Here is a 26,705-nt window from a genome sequence, read left to right on the forward strand (position 1 = left end):
AAGGCACAACAGCGCCTCTTTCACCTCAGATGGTTGAAGTTTGGTGTGGGCCCCCAAATCCCAAGAACTTTCTACAGGGGCACAATTGAGAGCATCCTGACTGGCTGCATCATTGCCTGGTATGGGAACTGTACTTCCCTCAATCGCAGGACTCTGCAGAGAGTGGTGCGGACAGCCCAGCGCATCTGTAGTTGTGAACTTCCCATGATTCAGGACATTTACAAGGACAGGTATGTAAAAAGGGCCCGTAGGGTCATTGGGGACCCAAGTCACCCCAACCACAATCTGTTCCAGCTGCTACCATCCGGGAAACGGTACAGCAGCATTAAAGCCAGGACCAACAGGCTCCAGGACAGCTTCTTCCACCAGGCCATCAGACTGATGAACTCACACTGATTTGAGTGTACTCTATATTACATCGACTGTTCTATTTTTAATAAATTATTATAAATTACTATGTTTGCACATTGCATATTTAGATGGAGTTGTAACATAAAGATTTTTACTCCTCATGTATGTGAAGCACGTAAGAAATAAAGTCAATTCAATTCAATTCAATTCAAATTTATTCTTCTGCGCTCTGGGGAATAAAGACCTAACCTATTCAACCTCTCCCTATAACTCAGGTTCTCAAGTTCTGGCAAAGTCATTGTAAATTTTCTCTCTAAGTTTTCAATCTTATTGGATGAAAGAAAAATGAAGAGCCTTGTGGAAGGGATTAGATTGACCTTGGATTTGGTTAAAATTAGTTACTGCCCGTTATGCCACTGGCATTTAGGCCAGCAATGAAGGTCCTCCATCTCTGTCTGCCCTCGGCCATCTTCTCAATTGTGGCCCAGGTGTGGTTCAGGGTGCTCATTTCTGTCTCTATGGTGCGGTGTCTCTATGGTGTCCCACGTTTCCTCCGCCCTTCAGGGGTCCAGTGAAGTGTTGATGGATTTGGCCTCTCTCCTCATCATGAGCCCAATCCGTCTCCTGCGTTTCCTCATGATGATTGTGGCCATGTCCTCTTGGTGAGACTGAAGGAGCAGGGGGGCGTGGTTAAAGATCTTTCTTGGCCAGAAAATGCGGAGGATCTCCGGAGGTTCCTGGTGTGGAATGATGACAGCTTGGCAAAGTTGTTCTCTGTCATGCGCCAGCATTCTGACCTGTACATGTTGGTTAAAGGGTTAGCACAATGTCATGGGCCGAATGTCCTGTACTGTGCTGTACTCTGTGACAATAATAAACCAGAATACCAATTTAAGATCCCTCATAGACTTGTGGGCTGAAGGGCCTGTTTCTTTGCTGTTTCTCGCTCCGTGACCTACCTTATTTCCGTTAGCTGGAATCGAACCAGCTTGCGGAAACAGCACATCTTCTGGAAGTGGGATGGAATAGGAGTGTAATCGCAGGAAACCTACACACGCCATGCAGACAGCACCCAAACCTGGGTCTGTTAGTTGTCAGGCATTGGCCCTAAATGCTGTGACACACCTTTGTGGACTCTGGATTTTTATGTTTTATTTCGAGATACAGCTCAGAACAGGCCCTTCTGGCCCTTTGGGCCACGTCACCAACAACCCACCGATCCAAACCTAGCCTAATCACAGGACAGTTTACAATGGTCAATTAACCTACTAACTGATACATCATTGGGCAGTGGGAGGAAACCCATGCACTCCACGGGCAGGTCGTACAAACTCCTTACAGAGGAGGCGGGGATTGAACTCCGAGCTCTGTAATGTTGTCGCGCTAATTTTTAGTGACTTGGTTTCGTTGCGTGCCTGTTGTGCCGCAGTAGGAGTGTTTCACTGCCAGCTGCTCTTTCATAGGGAACTTTTGATCTCCTCTCCAACGGTTGGGTTGGGGATCTGAAGTGCTCAAATCAAATGGGAGGCACTGAAGATATGTGGGCTCAGTTTGTCTGCTGCTCGAGGGCACATCTCTCCGAACTGTTGGAACGCATCCAGTCACACACTGAGCTTTCTACTGGGAGTTGTTTCAAAGAAGATTAAAGCTTTTACTTGACACTGACGCTGAAGACAAATGCTTTATTGCTCTCCTTCACAGAGTTTTGCTAGAAATTGAACTTCTCTTTAATTTTATTTTTCTCCTGTCAGAAGTTAATGGGAATCTGGCAATTGTATTTTGATGTTGTTTCGACTTCACTTTCCCCGCTTGGCCCGTAGCCCTCTAAACCTCTCCTACCTTTTTACTTAAGGAGATGGCTTTTAAATGTTGCTAATGTGCCCACCTCAATCACTCTTCCTGGCAGCTCATTCCAAATACACAGCACTCTCCGTGTGAAGAAGCTGCCCCGATCTATCTTTTAATCTCTTGCCTCTGATCTGAAACCTCTTGTTTTAGCACTTCCTCCCTGGGGAAGGTTTGTCCTTTCACCCAGTATCTGCCCCTCATGATCTTATATACCCCTATCAGGCCAATTCCAACTAAAGTCCTTGTCTACACAAGGCACCCAAGTCCAGGCAACTTTGTGGTAAATCTTTGCAGTGTAATAACATTTTTTCCTATAAAAGGGGCAACCAAATTTGTTCCATGTGAGGCAGCATTAATGTATTATATAACTGCACTCCTTTACTCAAACACCTGACTGATGGTGAACCCCCTCCCCACCACCATCCATTAAAACTCTCCCTTTTTTATGGGTTCAATTCACCACACGGGAGAGAAGTCTTCATTTGTCCTATAATGAGTTGGAGTATTTCCTTGAGAAAAGAACAGAGATGAAGAGGACGTGTTTTAGCCAGACGGTGGTGAATCTGTGGAATTCATCGCCACAGATGGCTGTGGAGGCCAAGTCATTGGGTATATTTAAAATAGAGATTGATAGGTTCTTGATTAGTCGGGGCATCAAAGGTTATGGGGAGAAGACCAATCGAGAGGGATAATAAGCCAGCCATGATAAAATGGCGGAGCAGGCTCGATGAGATGAATGGTCTAATTCTGCTCCTGTTTTACGGTCTGATGGAGTTATTTTGGGACTGTGGATTTCCACAAGAGGAGAATGCATTTCAGTGGAAAGATGCTTCACAAGTTGATGGTATATTTACTGCAAATAGTGTTAAAGAGAACATTTATAATTGGAGCATCAGTAAATAGCGGAATAACAATTTAGGTTGTGGCTATATACAGTACCTCATTGTGGCAGAACATCCCGTTTAATTCACAGGAGAATTATCAGTCAGAAAAGAAAAATTCTAAACCTCAGACAATCATAAATTGCTGCTAAAATGTTGGTTTTACGCAGCATCTTAAAAACAGCAGGGTAGAGTGGTTTGGGAAGAGAATTCTTTTAAAGGTTGGCTTTATTTGTCACGTGTGCATCAAAACAGTGAAATGCATTGTTTACGTCAATGACCTACACAGTCTGAGGATGTGCTGGGGGCAGCCCGCAAGCGTCTCCACGCTTCTGGTGCCAAAATAACATGCTCCCAAATACTAACTCTCACCTGAGTGTATTTGGAGTGTCGTTGTCGTGGCTATCCCTCAAGGTCGAGGGTCTTTGTTCCATACAGAGTGAAGACACTTGTGCGTGTATTTGTTTAACGTGTACTTGATGTTGCACTCCAAGAAGCACACGATACTTCACAAATCAACCAACTGATTCCAATGGCATGGAAACCACGAAGATTGGAGCTGATGGATTTGTTGCAGCCTTCATCCGCCTTCACAGCCGTTGAGTTCGAAGTAACTTCGTCCGCCTGTTCCACCGTTGAGGTCTTGGTTGGATTGTTCTTTGTCAGGGACCTCACCCTCGACCTTACCACCATGGGTGACCCTACCGGGAGCATAGCTCCAGACGGCATCGCTCTCGGGATCTCAGGACCACACAAGCTTCTCCACCACGACATGGTGACAATCCATGGAGAAGATTTGGAGTGTGGGAGGAAACTGGAGCACGGGGTGAATGTACAGACTCCTCACAGACAGCAGCAGGGCCCGATCTTACACCTGGCACTGGGTTAACTGCTGCGCTACTGCCCTTTCATCGATGGAGAGTCAGAAGGGATTCTCGAAAGGTTAGAATTGGAGCTATCTCTGTGACTTTTAGAAGAGGTGATTATGGAGGTGATTTGAGAGCAAGGCTGAGATATAATGGTGAGAATTATGAAGAATTATAAAGTTGCTCCTCCTCTTTCCTTTTCTCCCATGGTCCACTCACCTCTCCTATCAGATTCCTTCTTCTTCACCCCTTTGCTTTTACCACCTATCACCTCTCAGCTTCTTGTTTTAACCCTCCTCACCCAACCTCAGGTGGTCTCACCTATCATCTGCCAGCTTGTACTCCTTGCCCTCTCCCCCACCTTCTTATTCTGGCTTCTTCCCCCTTCCTTTCCAGTCCTGATGAAGGGTCTCAGCCCAAAATATTGACTGTTTATTCCCCTCTATAGATGCTGCCTGACCTGTTGACTTCCTCCAGCATTTTGAGTGTGTTGCTCCGATTTCCAGCATCTGTTGAACCTCTTGTGTTTATAGTGGTGAGGTGTTAGGTGATTAGCAGAAAAATAAATTGGCACCTTTGTATTAAGGTGCTCAACCGTGAAGGTGTTGGCTTGTTCATTGGCGGTGCCTTGAGAACCTTTAATGATGTTACATGGGTCACGCTGGGCTGTTGAAGGCACTGCAGGAATCCTCAAAGTGTACAGGACTTCAAGTCCAAAAGGCAGACTGTTGCTTCCTGCAGTGTAAGTATTTGGAATATATTTTCTGACCTTCCTAAATGTTCTCATTCTAGTACTACCACAAACAAAATCTGATTCTCTACCCGAGTTAACTTGAGGAATTCCAGAAGCCTTCGATCTGCTTATTTTTACCATTGGTCTGTAATCTACAAGGGTGCTTTAGGGATCTGCCAAAATCTCCCACCATCATGGCTGGTGGGATGGCGGAGCAGACTCGAAGGGCTGAATGGCCTCATACAGTTGCTGTGTCTTATGCTGTTATAGTCTTAATCTTTTCACCATGCCGACCTGGACACAAAGTTCTGTAATTCAGCTGTAAAATCGGGGCTCAATTCCCGCTGCTGTTCCCCGTGACCACGTGGGTTTCCTCCGAGTGCTCTAGTTTCCTCCCACATTCCAAAGACATGCAGGTTAGGTTTGGTGAGTTGTGGGCATGCTATGTTATTGCCAAAAGAGCAGGCTGCTCAACACATTCTCTCATTTCACTGTCTGTCTTGATGTACACATGATAAGTGAAACTAATCTTTATAATGTCTCTTTGCTTTTCTGCAACTGCCAATCAAGGTGTTGGTTAAGGGACCTGAGGCCAAACATTGGTTTAAAGGATTTCTTGATGAGCATCGGAGAGAATTTCCTTCCAAATCTTAATAAATAAATAGACAGATAGATAAGTCAATCAATAAATCAAGCAAGCAAGCTAAGAGCATGAGTTATGGAGTTATTGAAGTACATTGTGGAATCAGTTCAGTGTTGAGTTGAGGGAAGTTATTCTCGCCGGTTCAGGAGCCTGACGGTTGAAGGGTAATGACTGTTCCTGAACCTGGTGGTGTGGGACCGAAGTCTCCTGTAACTCCTTCCTGATGCAAAGAATTTTGGGCAAGGGGAATATATAGTTGCTATTTTATGTCAAGGAAGTGCATTTCAATATGTTGATGTATGAAACAAGCCGAATCCTGATCTCACTTGGTCCACTCCATGTTCCCCACTTCTGCTTCCACAATTACCCACACACTGTTCCGCCCTTCTGTCAGCTTTGACCCTGTAGGGTCACCCTTAACCCAGTTACTGTGGCAAAGATTTAATGCAGTCATAAGCATTTCGACGTGATGTGAATGGCTTGATTCGCCTGGCCACGCAGAAAGGGTCGAGCTGTTATTAGAGGCGCAGACTAAATTAGGCTGGAGGTGGACTGATAAGAATTCATTAGAGATGATGGAGAAAACTAGGAAGGATTCACTGATTTCCCCAGAGGTATTTCATGGCACTATGAGCTTAATCAGTCTCTTAAACGAGATTTGGATCCCGGTGGAGAATTGAACAATAAAATAATTCCACCAATGGCCGTATTGAAAATTAGCACCCAGACCCAAAAGTGTCCGAACTATCAATTTGATGTCACAAGGTAATTATAATATGTGCATAAATTATAGATCTGTGTCAAGGAAACACAGACCTATCTGTATTTAGCTTGGCACTGGCAGGCTTGTCTGTGTAAAAATGGGAATTTACTTACAATTCACATGGCGTCCCAGATTTTTTCAAGGATCAAGGATCAACTTTATTCACCATACACATTTACATGTGTTTGGAATTTGCACATTCATGGAATGTGTTAGGGCAGCAGTGAAGGGTGAGGTCCAGGGCTTCCTTCATTGGGCCAGTAGCCTCTCTCAGTTTTCACTAATGTCAGTCATGAAAGCCCCAGCTGGAGTCTGAGGAATGTCCTCGCACTCAGATGCAGAAGGATTCTTCATTGCTGTTTCCATAACAATTTTGTTTTACCAGTCGGGGTTGTTAGCCCTGAGCTGAACCCCCGAACCTGGAGGACGGTGTCCACTCTGACCTTTACCCTTTAACCTGTTTGACATAAGTGACCCTACCAAGAGCCAAAGCATAAAGCACTGACTCCAGCCAGCGTACAGGTAGCCCTCAGGGTCATTGAGTAACGCAAGCCTCCAAACCCTACAACAAGGTTGTGGTCCTCTTGGAGGTGGTGCGTATTATATTACTAATATTATTGGGGGTGCCACAGTAACAGTTAGTGCAATGCTTGGGGTGGGGTTCAGAGTTCAATTCCTTCGCTATCTGTAAGGAGTTTGTACATTCCTCCCTGTGAATGGTAGGGATTCCTCCGGGTACTCCGGTTTCCCCCCTCAGTCCAAAGACGTACTGGTTAGTAGGTTAATTGGTCATTGTTAAGTGTTTTGTGATGAGGCTTGGGTTTTAAATAGGTGGGTTGCAGGTGGAAGTCTGCGCTGAATCTTTAAATTAGTGGACTGTGTATAATTATATTACCTAGATGTATCTTATTGTAATTTATATTTTGTTTTTATGATTGCTCTGTACTGTGGGTGCAAAACAACAGATCTCACAGCATACAGTTTGTCAGGGATAATAAACCTGATTCTGGTTCTGTGTTGCTGTGACATAAAGCAAAAAACAACATTCAACAATTAGAAAGAATTATATAAAAATAATGTTAGAGGTTAAAGTAGAGATATGGGTATTCTCCATCCACCCTGAATCGTATCAGGACATGGTTTAGTAGTCCACTTGATGAGCACCAGAGGGAATTCCCATCCCAATCCTCACTGTCAGCTCCAATTTGACTTTTGGGATGTTTCAAAATTAATGTGAAATCCATTCAGGACTAGAAAGTGGGGGTGGGGGGGGGAGAGGGGATTTAAGGGAAGATTTGTATCGCAGCCTGGTATGGAAACACTGATGTCCAAGAATGGTAACGCCTACAAAATACAGTCCAGTCTGTCACAGAAACAGTCCTCCCCAGCATTGAATACAGTTATATGGAGCACAACCACAGAAAGCAGCTTCCATCCTCAAGGACCCCCAGCATCTCTCTTCTTGCTACTGCCATCAGGAAGGAGGTACAGGAGCCTTAGGTCCCACACCACCAGCTCCGGGAACAGTTATTACCCTTCAACCGTCACACTGTGGAATGAATGTTGGTGCCAGACAAGATGGTTTGAGTATCTTGAAAACTGCTGATCTCACACACAACAGTCTCTAGAGTTTACAGAGAATGGTGTGGAAAATGAAAACAAAACATCCAGCGAGCAGCAGTTCTGTGAGTGAAAATGCCTTGTCAGTGAGAGAGGTCAGAGGAGAATGGCCAGACTGGTTCCAGCTGACAGGAAGGCGACAGTAACTCAGATAACAACAGTGGTGTGCAGAAGAGCATCTTTGAACACACAGCACATGGGACCTTGAAGTGGATGGGCTACAGCAGCAGAAGACCATGAACATACACTCAGTGACGCCTTTATTAGGTATAGGAGGTAACTAATAACGTGGCGACTGAGCATATAATTGGCAGAATCTGTCTGGAAAACATCCAAAACAAAAGCTTTTCACTCTGTCTCAGTACCTATGGCAGTACTAAACCATTTTCAGATCCAAAGAGTAGGTTATGAATTTGCAAAGCTGGTAAGATAACAGATTTGCAGTCATTCATTCGTCATGTGCTGTGTTGTATGACATCATCATTATATGCTTTGTCATATGACATCATCATTATTTGCTGTGTCATATGACATTGTCATTATGTGCTGTGTTGTATGACATCATCATTATATGCTTTGTTGTATGACATCATCATTATTTGCTGTGTCATATGACATCATCATTATTTGCTGTGGGCAATCACAGTCTTTCCATGACCATGATGGTTCTTGGCAAATTTTTCTACAGAAGTGGTTTGCCATTGCCTTCTTCTGGGCAGTGTCTTTACAAGACGGGTGACCTCAGCCATTATCAATACCCTTCAGAGACTGTCTGCCTGGTGTCAGTGGTCACATAACCAGGACTTGTGATATGCACCAGCTAGCTGCTCATACGATCATCCACCACCTGCTCCCATGGATTCACATGACCCTGATCAGAGGGACTAAGCAGGTGCTACACCTTGCCCAAGGTCGATCTGTAGGTTGACGGAGGGAAGGAGCACCTTACACCTCCCTTGGTAGGTTCACATCTCCACCCCGTCACCTGTAACTACAGTGTATTGTTGTTTCTTGGTAATCCTGTTATCCCCGCCTGAGCTCAGCAGAGTGTCGTGATTTAATCTCAGCTTGCTTCCTCCTGTCCGGCTGCAGTCAGGTGTCCCACGAGGGTTTGCTGAATTTACAGAGCAGTAGATCACTCCTTACTTCAACAAGTGTCCTGTCACACTTACTCTCTTTCAGTAAAATATAGGGATCAGATTCGATTAGCATGTACGTTGAAACATTGTAACTTACAGTGAGATGTGAAATTTGCATCAAATTTAATCAGTGAGGATGTGCTAGGGCAGCCCGCAAGTGTCACCACACTTCCAGTGCCAACATAATATGCCCACAACCTGTTAACCCTATCCTTTACGTCTGGAATGTGGGAGGAAGCCCACACGGTCACAGGGAGGAAGTACGAACTCCTTACAGGCAGCAGTGGGAATTGAACCCCTGGTGGTGATCACTGGCACTGTATAGGTCAACGCTAACAGCTGTGAGACCGTGCTGCCCAGAAACGGGGCAAAGATGGAGCAAAATGGTGAGGTCGTGTTGGTGGGCTCGGGGAGCAGTCAGCAGTCTGATGGGGACCTCGTGATCCCTGGCGCTGGACTCGTGATATGCTCACCACCACTCTACCTCGCTACCCCCATCTTCTCACTGTAGTTCTTATTTGCACAGTTTCAAAGTTCCAAGTAAATTTATTATTGGAATTTGTCTTCTTTGGACATTTGATTTTTGTTTCTCTTCACAAATTCTATTTGTTGACTTCCCTGTAAATGCCTGCAGGAAAATGAATTTCAAGGTGATTAATATATGTAGAACTGCAGCATGGGGCTATGTCTTTCAGCCCATCTGCTCCTGCTATCTATTTTTAACACTAATCCTGCCTTAACCCATTCTAGCCTCCCCACATTCTCCCCTGATCCACATACTGGGGTAATTTACAGGGGCCATTTAATCTACAACTTTGTGATGTGATAGGAAAACCAGAAGATACAGCATGTACCTGGCCCTTCCAGTCCAGCAACCAGCTAATCACAGGTCAGCTTATAGTGACCCTGTCACCTACTAACCGGTACATCTTTGGACAGTGCCCCCGGATGAAACTCGGATGTACAGTATTGTGCAGAACTCTTAGGCGTGTATATTTAGCTAGGGCGTCTTAAGACTTTTGCGCAGTACTATATTTGTCAATGTGGGATGGAGACCGAGTTTTTAAATCTGGTGGGAGCAAAGTATGTTAGGAATGCCAAGGGTGGAGCACCGCTGGAGGGGTGTGGGACAAGTGGCAGAGAAGGAGTGCCAGGTGCTGGGGGGGTGGGGGGTGTGCGGGTGCAGACACACCCAGCCCTGATGCACCAGGGAAGGTCATTTGAATTCGAACAATTGGCTTATTGATCATTACAGAATGTCTCCCTGGTGCTTCCCTCGCCCTTCCCCTTTTTCCAACTGTGATGCACCCTTCCCACTCTCGGTCCACAATATGTGCCTAAGAGTTTTACACAGTACCAAACAAATGCCTTATAGATGAAGCTAGAATTTAACTCCAAACTCCAATGTCCCAAACTGTAATAATGCCTTCTGAGATCTGTTGTTCCATTGCCATCTGGACAGACCATGCTAAGTTTAGGTATGTCAAGGTAGAACAAAAGGGTGAAGTACTTGGACCTATTGGGTGCTCCAGACTAGAGCTCATGATTTAACAGAAGCAGGTGTCTGACTTGTAGGCACCATGAATTTTTCCTAGCTGACTAAGCTGTACACAGCTATGATGTCAGCTTGGGTGCTACATTTGGCTTTAGTGACTACTGGAGTGAGGGGAATCATTTGGGATTCCTGCTGCTGATAATGTCCTGTAGTAGGTGAGTCTGTGTGGACACTGCATTTGAACATGTTCGTGGCTTTGCTGTCCTGCATTAACACACAACTTGCCACAATGTGAGGTTTTGATGACTGTCTTAGGTAAGCATTCCAGACTGCAGACAACCATTCTTGATTACTGGTGGCTGTACCCAATCACATGCAACCACAGGAAATGATATCCAATCATGGTCAACGTTACCAAACCCTGGGCAATCACGTCCAATCACAGTCAATGTTACCAAACCCTGGGCAATCACGTCCAATCACAGTCAATGTTACCAAACCATGGGCAATCATGTCCCATCATAGTCAATGTTACCAAACCCTCGGCAATCACATCCAATCACAGTCAATGTTACCAAACCCTGGGCAATCATGTCCAATTACAGTCAATGTTACCAAAGCTTAGGCAGTCGTGTCCAGTCATGGTCAACGTTATCAAACCCTGGGCACAATGGATAATCCAGCTCAGATCAGCCATGAAGAACCACATACATGTAGATATGAACCACTGTGACACAGAATGCCGGACGAAAAGGGGAAAGTGAGAGGTTGAAATTTGGCATCAGTGTACAATCTCTTTCAAGTTTTCCCTGTGTAATGCTTGGAATTGGCTGCTGGTGCTGCCATTTGAAGGCTCCTAGGACTTGTCTCCGTGTTTCATTGAGTAGCTTGCTGTAGTTTTTGTGGAGCGCTCCCAGTGACAAATCATTAAAAGCAGATTCCCTCAGTTAAACACAGAAACCTATTAAAACAAAGCCAGTGACTTTGAAATGACAAATCAGTTGCTAATGTACCCTGTGGATTTGCATAGTTGGCGGGGCATCTGAAGCAGCGAGAATGAAAGGGAGGGAAATAATGAGGTGGCACTGATAAGCTTGAATAGCAATTTAACTATAATTTAATCTGTGTGTAAGTGTTTATATGTCAGTTGTGTTAACAAGAATTCTGAAATGTTAAAATTCAAAATGCCTAAATAAACATAAACACTGAGATAGACAGTAGATTCAAGATTGTTTAAAATCATTTCTTTATAAATGTAAAGGAGAACAAAATAATTGTTACTCCAGATCTGATGTAGCACACAAAAACCCCAGTAAGATAAATAAATCACAATGATAAAAAAACACAATAAATATAAATCCTTAAGATAGCTTATATACATAGATTGATTGTATGTCCATAAAGGGATGCTAGGCACAGGAGTGTCTGTTCATAAGGTGACTCTGACAGGAAATGATAAAGTAGTTTGGGGGTGTTTGGGGGTATGGAGGGGTGGGTTCGTGGGTGGAGGTGTTGATCAGCCTTACTGCTTGGGGAAAGTAACTGTTTTTGAGTCTGGTGGTCCTGGTGTGGATGCTATGTAGCCTCCTCCCTGATGGGAGTGGGACAAACAGTCTGTGAGCAGGGTGGGTGGGATCCTTCATGATGTTACCAGCCCTTCTCCGACACCTTTCTGTGTAAATATCCTAGTGCCAGTGATGCATTGGCCAGTTTTGGCTACCCATTTTAGAGTGTAACTGTCCTCTGCAGAGCCGTTTTCAGATCCAGCAGTGATGCAGCTTGTTAGGATGCTCTCTGCTGCGTTTCTGCAGAAGGACATGAGCATAGATGTGTACAGACCAGCTCTCTTCAGGCTGCTCAGAACATAGAGGGTTTGATGAGCTTTCCTGCTTGTGTAGGGTGTGTTCTAGGACCTTGAGAGGTTGTGTGAGATGCACACTCCCCGCAGTTTGAAACTGCTGTGCCGCCGATGTAACGAGGGGTGTGAGTGGTCCGAATTGAATGATACTCAAGTTATATAAACAAGGATTCTGAAATGTTAAAACTCAGGATGATTAATTAGCATATAGTAAACACCTAGGTAGACATTAGGGTCTCAGCCCGAATTATCGACTGTTTATTCCCCTCCATAGATGCTGCCTGACCTGCTGATTCCTTCACCATTTTGTGTGTGTGTGTTGCTCTGGATTTCCAGCCTCTGCAGAATCTCTTGCGTTTAGACATTTGACAGAAAGGTGGTTTATGCATCCACTCCTAATCTACACTGAGTGGCCACTTTATTAGGTACACCTGTTCGATAATGCAAATATCTGATCTGCCAATGACATGGCAGCAACTCAGTGCATAAGAGCATGCAGACACAGTCAAGAGGTTCAGTTGTTGTTCAGACCAAACATCAGAATGGGGAAGAAATGTGGTCTAAGTGACTTTGACCGTGGAATGATTGTTGGTGCCAGACAGGGTGGTTTGAGTATCTCAGAAACTGCTGATATCCTGGGATTTTTACTCTTAACAGTCGCTAGAGTTCACAGAGAAAGATGTGATATAAACACAAACCATCTAGTGAGTGACAGTTCTGTGGGCAAAAACACCTGGTTAGTGAGAGAGTTCAGAGGAGAATGGGCAGGCTAGTTCGAGCTGACAAGAAGGTAACAGTAACTCAAGTGACCACACTTTACAATAGTGGTGTGCAGAAGAGCATCTCTGAACACACAACACAGTGTTGGCAGTGCAATGGTTAAGCAATCTGTCTTTTTCTAGGTAGTGTGAGGGTTAAGCAGCTAGCTGCCTCCTGTTGTAAGCCCTGTAAGGGTTAACCAATTAGCTGACTCCTATTAATGGTGAGCCTGCCTCTCTCTACCAACATCAGCAGCCTTGGTTCACAACATTCAGGTGGCAATCAGCTCCTTCATGGGTGAGAAGAACCGATGAAACCAGTTGCCCACTTCTTGAATGAGTTCCTGTCATCAATTTATTGACTGAGCTGAACCACGACTGGGTAGCTGGAGGTACTCTGTCTCTGTCTGGCTGCCCGTGCTGCACAATTATGACTGTATCTATCACAGAGAATAACACTGCTATCCTTTCCATCGGCTTGGGAGTCATTAGTTGTTTGTCAGTCTGTCCCCCGTGACAGAGTGTGGAAGATTTGTCCGGAACCAGACTCCTTACAGCTTCTTGGCACACATCCTGTGTAACCTGTCCCGCAGACTGGCTAGCTCCTTTGAGTTTTTAAATTCACAGTCTGGTCACTTAAAGTCTAAATAAACAGCCTGCCCACCATCAAGGGCATATCTACAGAAAGGTGCCAGATAAAGGCCAGCAACATCCATAGACGCTGCCTGACCTACTGAGTTCCTCCAGTGCTTCTTGTGTGTTGCTAATCCTGAAGTGTAATTTGTTTACTTTTTAATTGTTTGCTTGATTTGTTCTTTTTTTTGCACTTGGATGTTAGACGGTCTTTGTTGTCTGGAGGGTCTTTCCTGGACTCTGTTGTGTTTCTTTGTTTTGTGGATAACTGCAAGAAGATGAATCTCAAGCTTGTATTCGTTATGCACACCTTGATAATAAATGGAGCTTGCACTTTAAGGATCCCACCCACCCTGCTCATGGACTGTTTGTCCCACTCCCATCAGGGAGAAGGCTACGTAGCATCCACACCAGGACCACCAGACTCAAAAACAGTTACTTTCCCCAAGCAGTAAGGCTGATCAACACCTCCACCCACTAACCCACCCCTCCACACCCCCAACCACCACTACTGTATCATTTCCTGTCAGAGTCACCTTATGTACAGACAGTCCTGTGCCTAGCGTCACTTTATAGATGTATAATCAATCTATGTACATCAGCTATCTTACGGATTTGTATTTAATGTGTCTTTTAATATTATGTTCTTTATCTTTTTTGTGCTGCATCAGACCGGGAGTAACAACTATTTTGCTCTCCTTTATACTTGTGCACTGAAAATGACATTAAACATCTTGACATGGGGATTCTATAACTGTTTATTTTTATGTAATGAAATAATCAAACATCCTGTGAAATGGCAAACAATTCTCACCTCTGGCTGCCTCAGTAAATCAGCCAGCATAATTGAGGCCGTTCCCCACCCCAGACATTCTCTCTTCTCCCTTGGCCCATCAGACAGAAGATACAAAAGCCTGAAAGCACGATCCACCAGGCTCAAGGACAGCTTCTACCCTGCTGTTATCAGACTCCTGAATGGACCAATACAATGGGCTTGACCTTACAATCTACCTCATTATGGGTTTGCACTCAATTGTTACCTTTGTGGCTCGTTTTTTTTGGTAGCTTTTACGCTTGTTCTGTTTTTGTATCTAGTGGTTGTTGGTTTTACCTTGTTCTACGTTAGTGCACTGTGTAATGATTTGATCTGTATAAACAGTCAGCAAAATAAGATTTTCACTATATCTCGGTACTTGTAACAATAGTAAACTAATGCCAAATGAGTGATTGCTACTTTAATTTTGAGCCCCTCAAGGCACAAACTGCAGAGTCCCACACTCTCTCTTCTGTTTGAAGCCTGTCACCCCTACTGGGGCATCGACCATCACAGCAGCTTTCCAGAGTCCTCTATCCTGGGCCAGTCTTCCAGTCTTTCAAGGTTTTAGCCCATGGAAGGTCCTTCCTCTCCCAGCGATGAGGTCCTTGGTGATTCTGTAGCGCTGGATATGCCACAGGACAGGACAGGGTTGTGAGCCCCATGTCCAACTCTCCTCCTTTTGCAGCCATGCTTGAGACCATCTGTGGCGGGGCTGCTAAGTTGACACGAGCTGCGATTGTGTTGAGGTCTCGTACGACAGTGGTGCTGTTTAGGGACTAGAGTGTCCTTTAGATGTGGTGATGAGGGGAAGGAGAGAGGAGGAAAGAAAACAGAGAGGATTACATTAGCATGCGCTTCTGTTGGCAATAATTGAAGAGCCTGGCTGTTTTAGGGTGACGCGGTGATATAACTGTAGAGCTGATGTAAGTGACTTGAGTTCTATCATGATCTCAGGTGTCGTCTGTGTGCAGTCTACATGCTCTCCCTGTGACCATGTGGGTTTCCACTGAATGCTCGAGTTCCCAAAGACAATCTTATGACCCTAGTTCAAAATTGGAATCGGGTTTATTATCACTGACATGTAATGAAATTTGTTGTTTTGCGGCAACCGTATGGTGCAATACATCTGGGGTGTCACAGTAGCGTAGTGGTTAGCGTGACACTATTACAGCGCAGGGTGTCGGAGTTCGGAGTTCAATTCCAATGTCATCTGTAGGGAGTCTGTATGTCCTCCCCATGGTATGTGTGGGTTTCCTCTGGGTGCTCCGGTTTCCTCCCACAGTACAAAACATACCAGTTAGTAGGTCAGTCGCTCATTGTAAATTGTCCTGTGATTAGGCTAGGTGATGCGGCTCAAAGGGCCTGTTCTGTGCTGTATCTCGTTAAATAGATACGTAAATACTACAAGTTACATAAGAAATATGAAACAATAGGTAAGTAATGCAAAAAGAGAGCAAAGACGTGAGGTAATGTTGATAGGTTCCTGGACTGTTCTGAAACCTGATGACAGAGGAGGAAAAAGCTGTTCCTAAAACATCTGGGCAATTCAGGCTCCTGTACCTCCTCTCCGACTGTAGACATGAGAAAAGGGCTTGTTCAGAATGGTGAGGGTCTTTGATGATGGCTGCTTCCTTCTTGAGGCATTGCTTTTTGAAGGTGTCCTCAGTGGTAGGGAAGGTTCAGACCACGATGGAGCTGATTGTGTCTACAACCCTCTGCAGTTTTTTTCTGATCGTGTACAGTGGCCCCACCAGTCAGTGATGCCAGCGGTTAAAATACTCTCCACGGTACATCTATAGGCATTTCTGAGTGACTTTGGTGAGATACCAAATCTCCTCATACTCCTGGGTTCCTGATCAAAAAGGTTGGAACCCTTGTTCTAATGACATTTTGCTGTTGGCATGCCTTCTTCGTAATTGCTCATGTAAATTGCCCCTCGTGTGTGGGTGAGAGGCAGAAACTAGAGGGGAATTGATGGAGATGTGGGGACGGCCAACTGGGATTAGGGGTTGCTATAGATCAATGTTTAGAGGTTGGTGTGGACTCACTGGGCTGAAAGACTTTGCTATGTATCATAAGACCCTACGACGTGAGATGATCCAACTTTTGGTTTGGTTTGAGTCCTGCCCAAGTGCTTTGGTTCGTTAACATTGCTTTGAAATGGCTGTCTCTCCTTTCTCAGTCCGGCCTATTTATGGACTTAAATGGATTTAAAGATCAGCTTTATTTGTTAAATGTACACCGAAACATACTGTACAGTGAAATGTGTTCTTTGTGACAATGACCAGCACAGTCTGGGGTTGTGCTAGGGGCAGCCCGCAAGTGTCACTATGTTTCTAACACCAGCTTTGCAAGCTCACAACTCACTAACCCAAACCCTAACTGTATGTTTTTGGAATGTGGGAGGAAATCGGAACATTCGGAACAAACCCACACAGTCACAGGGAGAACATAGAAATTCCTTACAGACAATTGAAACCTAATTTTACATGTCAGACCCAAAGACACCATAAGAAATAGGGGCAGAATTAGGCCATTCAGCCCATCGAGTCTGCTCTGCTTTTCAATCATGGCCAATTATTATTATTCACCCCATTCTCCTGCCTCCTCCCTCTAACCGTTGGCACCCTGACTCATTAAGAACCTATCACTCTCCACTTTAATTATACCTAATGGCTTGGCCTCTACAGCCATCTTTGGTAATGAATTCCATAGATGCACTGAGGTGCTTGAAAAATGAGAATTATATTTTTTGCTTGCCACATCACAAAAAATGAATAAATATAAAAATAGGTCAATTAAATTCCCACCTGTTGGAGCCAATTATATTTGCACTGCATCGTGGAGCAGTGTGTTTTGTGCCAATAGGGACACTGCCACTGTATTTATGTAGGTCCTTACAGGTGACGTTCAAAGGAAACTTTAGTCTCATAGGTGTGAGCTGAATTCAAACAGAGGTCTCCTGGGTAAGGCTGGAAAAAAGACGCCTTTCAAAACCTAGGGACACCTTATGTTACTTAACAATAACATGCCTCTTGATTGCATTTACCAGTCTATTGTACACGTGGCACCTATTTTATTTGCACAAAAGATCCCACAAACAGAGGGACTTTCCAAAACTGTGACAAAAGATGGAAGTGAAAAGAATTTGCAGATGCTGGAGGTCTGAAGTAATAAAGTATATGTACTTGCAGTAAAAAATCTAGCAGATCAGGCAGAGATTAGGGAGAGAAACTAACGAGTTAGATCTACAATCCTTTGTTTGTATCAAGGGATCGTTAATGGTCAGCACAATAGGAAAGTGGGGTCTTTCAAAAGGACAGCCCATCTTAAATTCAGCAACCCCATTTCTCCCCCAGAAGACCTGACATTTAGCTTTCTAGAGCTCAAAGGCACTCTGATTGTCTTTGTTACGCTTGATTCGGGATTGTTACGTACCCCGTAACTGGGTCACTTACCAGCAAAGATAGAGAGGTCCGTTGAAGTCTGATGGTACTATTTCTAACAGTATTTATTGATAAAAATACACAAAAATAATATCAATGCAAACATACAGATAATATACGTCATCAATACTAAATCTAAAAGTGCGGGTATAATAATAATAAGAAATAGCTCTATCGTTGTCTAGGGGATAATGTATTGTCCGATGGAAATATAAAAGTCACTCAAGTTCATTCAAGCTGCAGGCTGCAGCCTTTGGTTGGAGTCAAGGGAGAGAGTTTAAAACTTGCCTATTCCTTTTATGATGTCAATCCTTCGAGAGTCGTTGGGGCTGATTTCTCCTTTGTTTTAGCTAAAGCCGTTCTTCTGTGGTAAGGCCCACCAATTCCGAGGCAAATAGAAAAGGATGCACGTGGCTTTCCACCGGCTTTCACTATTACGCTGTTACAGGATTTCTAGCGTTTCTTCTGGGCTGTTCCCCAGACCCTCTTTTATCCTGACTCACAGGGTCTCGGATGTCAATCAGGTTGGGATGATGCAATCCCTCAACCAACCCCCTCTGATCATTCCCTGAGGGCTTCCATGAAGTACAGTACTCAATACACAATTCCGTCTCCAAGAGACAGTGGCCGTTTTCCGTGACTTTGTATCGCTGAGGGCCAGGACATTCCAAACGTCTCTCTCTCATTTCCTGGGTCTCCTGACCTGACTTAATAGCGATCTTGCGATTCTCAAAAAGGAGGGGGCCACAGGCGTAACAGGGTCAGTGGTGAGAAATTATAGGGTGCAAAGTAACCTTAAATCATTAATCAATTTTTTCAGTAGTCAAGGGAACATAACCCATTCTTACCTAAAAAAAATGTCCACAGACCCCAAGCCTACTCCTTCTGTCCCTAACACTGCTCGTGACGGGGTCCAGTGGTGAAACCCCTCCTGTAAGTTGTGGAGTGGTTGTGTTTGCTCCCAATTGTTCTAGGGGAAGTGATACCTCACCCTTTGCACCAACCAGTTCTTCCCCACAGGTTGCCCCGGCAGAGTTCAGTGAGACAAGCGAGTTTTGCAATATATACCACCACCATGATAGATGGGCGAAGCAGTCGGCACGACGCTATTACAGCTCGGGGCATCGGAGTTCAGAGTTCAATCCCAGCGTCCTCTGTAAGGAGATGGTATATCCCGCCTGTGGCTGTGTGGGTTTCCTCTGGGTGCTCTGGTTTCCTCCCACAGTCCAAACGTGTATCAGATAGGTTACTTGGTCATTGTGAATTGTCCTGGGATTAGGTTAGGGTTAAATCAGGGTTGCTGGGAGCTACTTGGTCTGGAACAGCCTACTCAGCATTGTATCAGGAAATAAATAGACATACTGTAGTAAATTTAGCATAGTGTGTCTAGCTGTGTTTCACAATCCGTGTTTCAAAATGTTTCCGTGAGTTCAGTCACTTAGCTACCGCTCAAGAAGTTTACTCCTTGTTTAGTTTAACATTTTATCCAAACATACAGCCTCCCAGTGTCTCTCCCTTCAGCCAAACCACAGATGCTGTAAGTAGCTTACCACCTAGAATTTCTTTGTACATCTTGGGAGCAGCTTCTTCCCCTCACCCTCGGATTTCTGAGTGGTCCTGGAACTTGCGAATGCCACCCCATTACAAAATGGCCCCCCAATCTTCACTGGGTCGCACTAGTGTAGAGGAGGCCACACCGGGAGCACTGGAGACGCTATGAACACAAGAGATTCTGTAGATGCTGGAAATCCAATGCTACACACACACCTCCCTCCCCCACCCCCGGAGGAACTCAGCAGGCCAGGCAGCATCAGTGGGGATGGATAAACAGTCAACGTTTCGGGCCAAGGCCTGTCATCAGGTCTGGAAATGAAGAGGGCAAGAAGCTAGAATAGGAAGATGGGGGGAAGCAGGAGTACAAGCTGGCAGATGATAGGTGAGGGGGAAGGTAGGGGAGGAGGATGAAATGAGAAGCTGTTCCAAACGGCCATATGTATTATCTATAAAGTCAACAATGACATTCAACAGCTGCTGCAGATCCTCAGCCGCTTTGGGATGCCAGAAGTGCTTGTTCCTGACAGCGGCACTCAATTCAGTTCAGAGCATCTTCTAGAACAGTGGAAGTATTCACATCCACTCACCTCCATATCATCCACAGTCCAATGGCCAAGGACAGACATTTGCGGCTATCTTCAAATGGTCTGAATCTTCTGAAATCAAGAGGGAAAAGAGTATCAGCCAAGGCCCTTAACACATCTCTGCTGACATCGAGTTACAGCACACCCTGGCCTCGGGGAGGTCACCGGCTGAAGCACTTTTGGGAAGAAGGCTGTGCACAGCCACAGTGTCCAACATCACCACATCAAATGGTCAGGTGCACAAAGACAGCCAGCCGGACCATGGCTGACCGGTTAACTCTTTCTAGCCTGGAGCTGCAGTGTGCGCCAGACAGAATTACAATGGGCAAGACCGCTGGGCACCAGGTGGACTGTCAAACAAATGGGCAAGTACTTTACGTCAACCAGTTGTGGCCACGTGCTCCCGAAGACACAACAAGTTTGTTGGACAGATCATCAAACACAATCCGGACCTTTGTCTTCTTCTGGAAGGGTTCAATTTACCTTGACCAAACCACCCAGCAGCACCAGCACAAGCAACATCATGACAGAAAGTGGCAGCCTGCAACCATTAAGATCGCCAGCACAAGCTGTTTGTTCCAATCCAAGTCAACTCTCGGCTCAAATCCTATAGATAATCATCTTTAAGTGGGAGGTGTTTATGGATAGCTGAAACAACCAACACCTATTGGTTAGTTGGCAACTAATCCCAGGCTGACTTTCACTGATTGGTTGTGGTTCCACTCGACGTCTTGAATGTTCTTGGGTAAACCATTTAAATAGTGGTGCTTTGAGGGGTACAGTTGAGTTTTTAGATTTTGTAGTTGTGTGGTTTTATTGAACAAAGGGGTATTTCAAGTTTCAGCATTGTCCTGTCTCCTGGCTTTGGGTCTCATCAGTAGTTCTAGGCGAGTAAACACAACACTCATTGTACTTTTTTTGCACTATTTATTTATTTTTAACTTATAGTAATATTTATGTGTGGCTCTACATTGCTGCCATGAAACAACAAATTTCACAACATATGTCAGTGATAATAAACCTGATTCAGATTTGTGTAATTTGATTGTCTTCCATAAATAAACCATATGTTGTATGCTTTGAGTATAAGCATCTTTGCATGGATCTGTTGAGAATCCCACCATCATTTACCCTCAAAAAGTGATGGATTTGAACAGTTGTAACACCCCAGGTATGCTTTACAGCCACCTAGTGTTAAAACCGTGAAGTTGAATTCGTGGACAGACTGCGCAGTTCGCAGTTAGAATTAGCATTCTGACTGATTGTATCACTGTCTGGTACAGAGAGGCGAATGCACAGGATTTGAAGAACCTGCAGAAAGTTATAAACTCTGCGTTGAGGACACCTTCAAAAGGCGATGCCTCAAAAAGACAGCATATGTGCTATTAAGGGCCTCCATCATCCAGGACATGTCCTCTTCTCATTGCTACCATCTAGGAGTGGGTACAGGAGCCTGAAGACACACACTCAATGACCTAGGAATAACTTTTCCCCAATGCCATGGGATTTCTGAATGGACAATGAACCCATGTGCACTATCTCATTTGTTTTTGTTTTTGCCCGCTTTTTACATTACTTATTTCATATAAATCCTTTATATTTATTTCTTTATGTAATTTATAGCTTTTTATTGTGCATTGTAATGTACTGTTGCTGCAAAACAGTATATTTCAGGACATACATATGACAGTGTTGTGAAACCGGATTCTGATTCTGATTCAATGCTACCAGATGATACGCACTTAGGACTGAGTGGAATTGGTGCCTTTGTGATCCCTGTGGTACTCATAATGCCTGTTCACCCTTTTAGCAGATTGTGGTGCTGCTCAGTAATTAAACATATGGAGCTGGTGGCACTTTTGGGGTTTTGACCTATTTAATGCAGCTTTTTCGGGCTTTCCTGGTGTTTGAAAACTGACACCTGCTGAGCACACGGCCCTGTTCTGCCCCAGGGTCACAGGCTGTAAGTGCATCTGGAGGTGTTTTACATCTCCTGTCCTGGCTGTCAGCTGCCTGACCTCTGCTAACCTTACAGCGTTATCACCACTCTTAATGGACCAGTGAACGCTGCACTGCCCGGATCCGGCTGCAAATTGGAACCAGAGCAAAATCCAAGGGTGGTGGCTTGAAATTTCAAGATGCCACCGTCCTTCTCTGTGCAAAATGGAACTGATTACAAGTTGCCCCTAAGGGGAAAGATTTCTTAGACTGTTCAGAATCAGGTTTAATATCACTGACATATATCATAAGATTTGTTGTTTTGTGGCAGTGCTACCATGCAAGTGCAATAAATAATAATTATAATAAACTGCAAATTACAGTAAGAATAGTAGTGACAAAAGGGAAAAAATAGCGAGGTAGTGTACATGGGTTCATTGTCCGTTCAGACATCTGATGGTGGAGGGGACGAAGCTGTTGAGTGTGTGTACTGTAACCCATGGATCTACCTTCAGATTGATGGCAAAATCATTTTGCATATCCCAGTCGCTCTGGGATTGGATGTCCGTTTTGACTGTGCTGCTGTCAGACAAATTAATGCAATCACGTTTTCATTGTTGCGCCTGGTGGGGGATAGGGAAGCGAGGCGTATCATGGTGGCTGCAGAACAACAAATTTCACGACAGTGGATGGTAGGTTAATTGGTCTGATGGGTGTAATTGGGGGTCACGGCTCCTTGGGCCAGAAGGACCTGTTACAAAGTAAAGCAAGGGCAGCCACAGCCACCAGACACAAACACAACTCATGATTCATCCAGGCCGTTCTGACAGTACTCTCCAAACTTACGGAAGCCTCATGGGTGGGTGGGAGGGAGGGGTGAACTGGGCTTGTTTGCTGTTGTTTCACTGTCGCTTGGTATGTTCTGCTTGGCAGTATTCTGTGTTGTTCTGCCCAGCTTCGTGGGCATGTTATGTGGCCACCGGATTGTGTGATAACACTTGCGGGCTGCCCCCAGCACAATCTCGGGTGGGTTAGTTGTTTACACAAATGACACATTTCACTGTATGTTTCAATGTACATCTGATAACTAAATCTGAATATAAAATCTGTGCCCCTGACTAGGTCCCATGCACTAAGTTTAGACCATAATACATAAGACCATAATTAGGCCATTCAGCCCATTAATTTTGCTCTGCCATTCGATCATGGCTGGTTACTTCCTCTCTCAACTCCATTCTCCTCCCTTCTCCGTGTAACCTTTGATGCCGTGACTAATCAAGAACCTATCAACCTTTACTTTAAATATAGTTGCTAGAAATATCTAACATCATGCCGTGCACGTGTCGCGATGTGCACTGGCAATGTCAGAACCCAAGTACAGAGGAAAGGCAGACTCCGATGCAGAGATGATGATCAGTGTTTATTCCTAAGCATTCCAACAACCGCGAGATGTAGCATTCTCAAAACTAGAACGCTGTGATTAGAACTAATCAGGCGTCTGCTTAAATAATATGGAATGCCTGTTCCTCCCACATTCCTAAGACTGTTAGGTTAATTGGTCATTGTAAACTGTCCTGTGATTAGACGAGAGTTAAACTGGGAGATGGCTGGGTGGCGTGGCTCGAAGTTCTGAGAGGGTCTGTTCTGCACTGTATCTCAATATATAAATAAATAAATAAATGGAAACTTTAATATCACCTTTTATTGGGGTGGCACAGCAACCTACCAGTTAGCACACCGCTTTATAGTACCAGTGATCCATGTTCACTGTCTATAAGGAGTTTGTACGTTCTCCCCTTGACTATGCGGGCTTCCTCCAGAAGACCTGCCGATTGGTAGGTTCATTGGTCATTGTAAATTGCCCCATGATTAGACTAGGATTAGATTGGGGGCACTGCTGGACAGCACGGCTCGAAGGGCTGAGAGAGCCTGTTCCACACTGATCTCAATGAGTGAATAACTTTAAACAAGTTAAACAGAAAGCACCAGGAGACCGCACTATAAAGAGTGAATCACTGGAGAAAATCACAAGAAACTCTAAACAATTAACGACCCTCGTCAAACAACAATTAACCGATTCGGGTGTTCTAAAAATCTCACAGCCCAATGCTCTCTGGCTCCCACACCAGTCTGGAGAACTCATTACAGCACAGATATGGTCGATAGCAAAAATCTGTTTCCCCGTGTTGGGGTATTAAAAAGGGCACAGGCTTAAAGTAAGAGGAAGGAGTTCTAAAGTTCAAAATTAATTTATTATGCACTCTGCCTAAACACGTCCTTCCATTTTCCTTACCTATCTAAATCTCTCTTAAATCTCCAGTGTCTGTCATATGTTGAAAGATTGGAGTGACTGGGCTTGTACACACTGGAATTTAGACGGATGAGAGGGGATCTGATTGAAACATATAAGATTATTAAGGGATTGGACACACTGGAGGCAGGAAACATGTTCCCGCTGATGGGTGAGTCCAGAACTAGAGGCCACAGTTTAAGAATAAGGGGTAGGCCATTTAGAACCGAGAAGCGGAAAAACTTTTTCACCCAGAGAGTGGTGGATATGTGGAATGCACTGCCCCAGAAGGCAGTGGCGGCCAAGTCTCTGGATGCATTCAAGAGAGAGTTAGATAGAGCTCTTATAGATAGCGGGGTCGAGGGATATGGGGAGAGGGCAGGAACGGGGTACTGATTGTGTATGATCAGTCATGATCACAGTGAATGGCGGTGCTGGCTAGAAGGGCCGAATGGCCTACTCCTGCACCTACTGTCTATTGTCTTTACTCTTCGCCAAGCAGCGTATTCCAGGCACCCATCACGGTGTGAAAACAACCTGCCCCACAGATTTCCTTTGAAATAACCTGCTCTCACATTAAATACGTGCCCTGGTATTAGGTATTTCAACTCTGGGAAAAAGATGCCTCTCAAAATCTTATAAACCCCTATCATCCAGACACCATTCTGGTAAACAGGAGGTTCTGCAGACGCTGCAAGCCCAGAGCAAGGCGCATACAGTGCCGAAGGAACTCTGCGGGTCCGGCAACAGCGGTGGTGGGGAATAAACATTCCCCGTTCTGGGCAAGGACCCTTCTTCAGGACTGGAAAAGAAGGCTTCAGACTGAAAACGTGGTGCGGCGGTGGGGGGAGGAGGATTTGCTGGAAGGTGATAGGTGAAGCCTAGGAGGTGGAAAAGGTAAAGGGGCTGGAGAAGGATTGTGATCGGAGAGGAGAGTAGATGGGAGAAAGGGGAGGGGAGGGGCACCAAGAGGGAGTGATAGGCAGGTGAGGGAAAGATGTTAGATGCCTGTGTGGGGAATAGAAAAGTGAGGAGGGAGGGGGGGAAAGAAGCCTCTTCTGCCCCCTCTCCAAAACCTCGACATCCTTCCTATAATGGTGCGTCGAGAACAGTATGCCGTTCTCCCAAAACCATCTCCACTTAGGGCGAGTGAGTGTTGAATTTGTCACGCCAGGGCTCCGTCTCCGGGGACCCGGCGTACAATAGACAGTCTCCTCGGGGAAATCTATCTCAATACCGCTGCCGCGCAAACCATGGGAACAATACAAAAGAGAGAGAAAAACTCCCTCTGAAAATAACAGGGCGACTGATGATATATTTAAGCACAAGGCAGTTCTCCACTAAGTGTTATCAGATATTTGCTTTCATTCGTGGCTGTTATTTTAGAAAGTGTCAGACATTTCAAAAGGGTTCGTGTCAGCGCGTCGCCGCACCTGGGTAGCCAGATCTTGACAGCCTCCGGAATAAATTCTACGGCAGAATTCCGGGGTTGTTGCCGGCTAGCGGAGGGACGACCTCAGCGACAGGCAGCCGCCTGTCTGAAACCTTGCTGCGGGGTGCTCTCGACCCTCTCTGCGGCGAATGGGAACGGGGTTTGGAGCCGCGCCTCGCGTTTTGTTCGCGCGGGACAAAAGGATAAAATTGTTAACTGGCTCCTCGGCTGCGAGAACTCCGGGCGCTGGAACTTGGGAGAGGCGCTTTGGCTGACTGATCTACCCTCGTTTCTCCCGGCTCGGTGCGTGAAGTTACGCCGAGCTTTGCGCCGGTTCCGAAAGCCAGCCCGGTCGGCTGCGTCGGATCCCGACCGTCCTTCCTCGCCCCAAGCCGCCTTTGTCTAAGCGCCGGGAGAAAGAAGGGCGGCTGCTTTTGTGTTAACGAGCTGTGTGGTCTGCGAACAAGGTTGGTTCAACTGCCCGGGAAGACTAAGGGAAATAGGAGAGAGGCAGAAAGGTGCGGGACTCCATAAACGTACCGGGAACGCCTTCTCCCCAGGTACAGCCGGACACAGGGAAAAATAAACTTGCAAAATCTTCTCTGCAGCCGGATGCTAGAGACCGAGGATCCTGCATTCTCCAGGATTTGGGGGTCTTCTTGAGCGAAGGGTGAGGGTGTGTGTGACTGAGATTCTCGATGGACTGGAACTTGCTCCACGCCCATGTGTCCCGGAGTCCCGTGACGGAGCGACCGAGAGGAGGAGGAGGAGGGGGTGACCTGTGTGCGTGAATTACATTGATTGCAGAATCGCCCACGGTGCCTTTTGCCAGCAGGAAGCCCCGGGCACGTTGGGAGGGAACAGTCCATCGCACGTTGGACGCCGGGCGATAAAAATCCTTTACAGCGCCAGTTTCGGAGTGGTATCTGGGGCTGAGGGAGACTCTTCAGTGAACGGAGCCGGAGCAGGGGATCGATCCACTTCGGTGTAGGAGTTTGAAACCGGCGGCAAAGACGGTGTCATTTCCCGGCGAGCTGAGCACCCCATCCGTGGGAT

General features: G+C 45.5%; 1 protein-coding gene and 1 long non-coding RNA gene across 11 annotated transcripts in view; one reads left to right on the top strand and one right to left on the bottom strand.

Annotated features, from left to right (window-relative positions):
* Positions 1-26,705, top strand: part of agrn (agrin) — a 523,540-nt gene that overhangs the window by 217,920 nt on the left and 278,915 nt on the right. The gene's annotated exons all lie outside the window — the stretch shown is intronic.
* On the bottom strand, positions 14,351-26,299 carry LOC140718479 (uncharacterized). The gene is made up of 4 exons (XR_012096700.1): positions 26,190-26,299; positions 19,993-20,061; positions 19,402-19,565; positions 14,351-15,191 (listed from the first exon to the last, which is right to left on the bottom strand). It is a non-coding gene; the product is annotated as an uncharacterized lncRNA (long non-coding RNA).

The sequence above is a fragment of the Hemitrygon akajei genome, chromosome 29 (assembly GCF_048418815.1).
Source record: "Hemitrygon akajei chromosome 29, sHemAka1.3, whole genome shotgun sequence".
NCBI classification, from domain to species: domain Eukaryota; kingdom Metazoa; phylum Chordata; class Chondrichthyes; order Myliobatiformes; family Dasyatidae; genus Hemitrygon; species Hemitrygon akajei.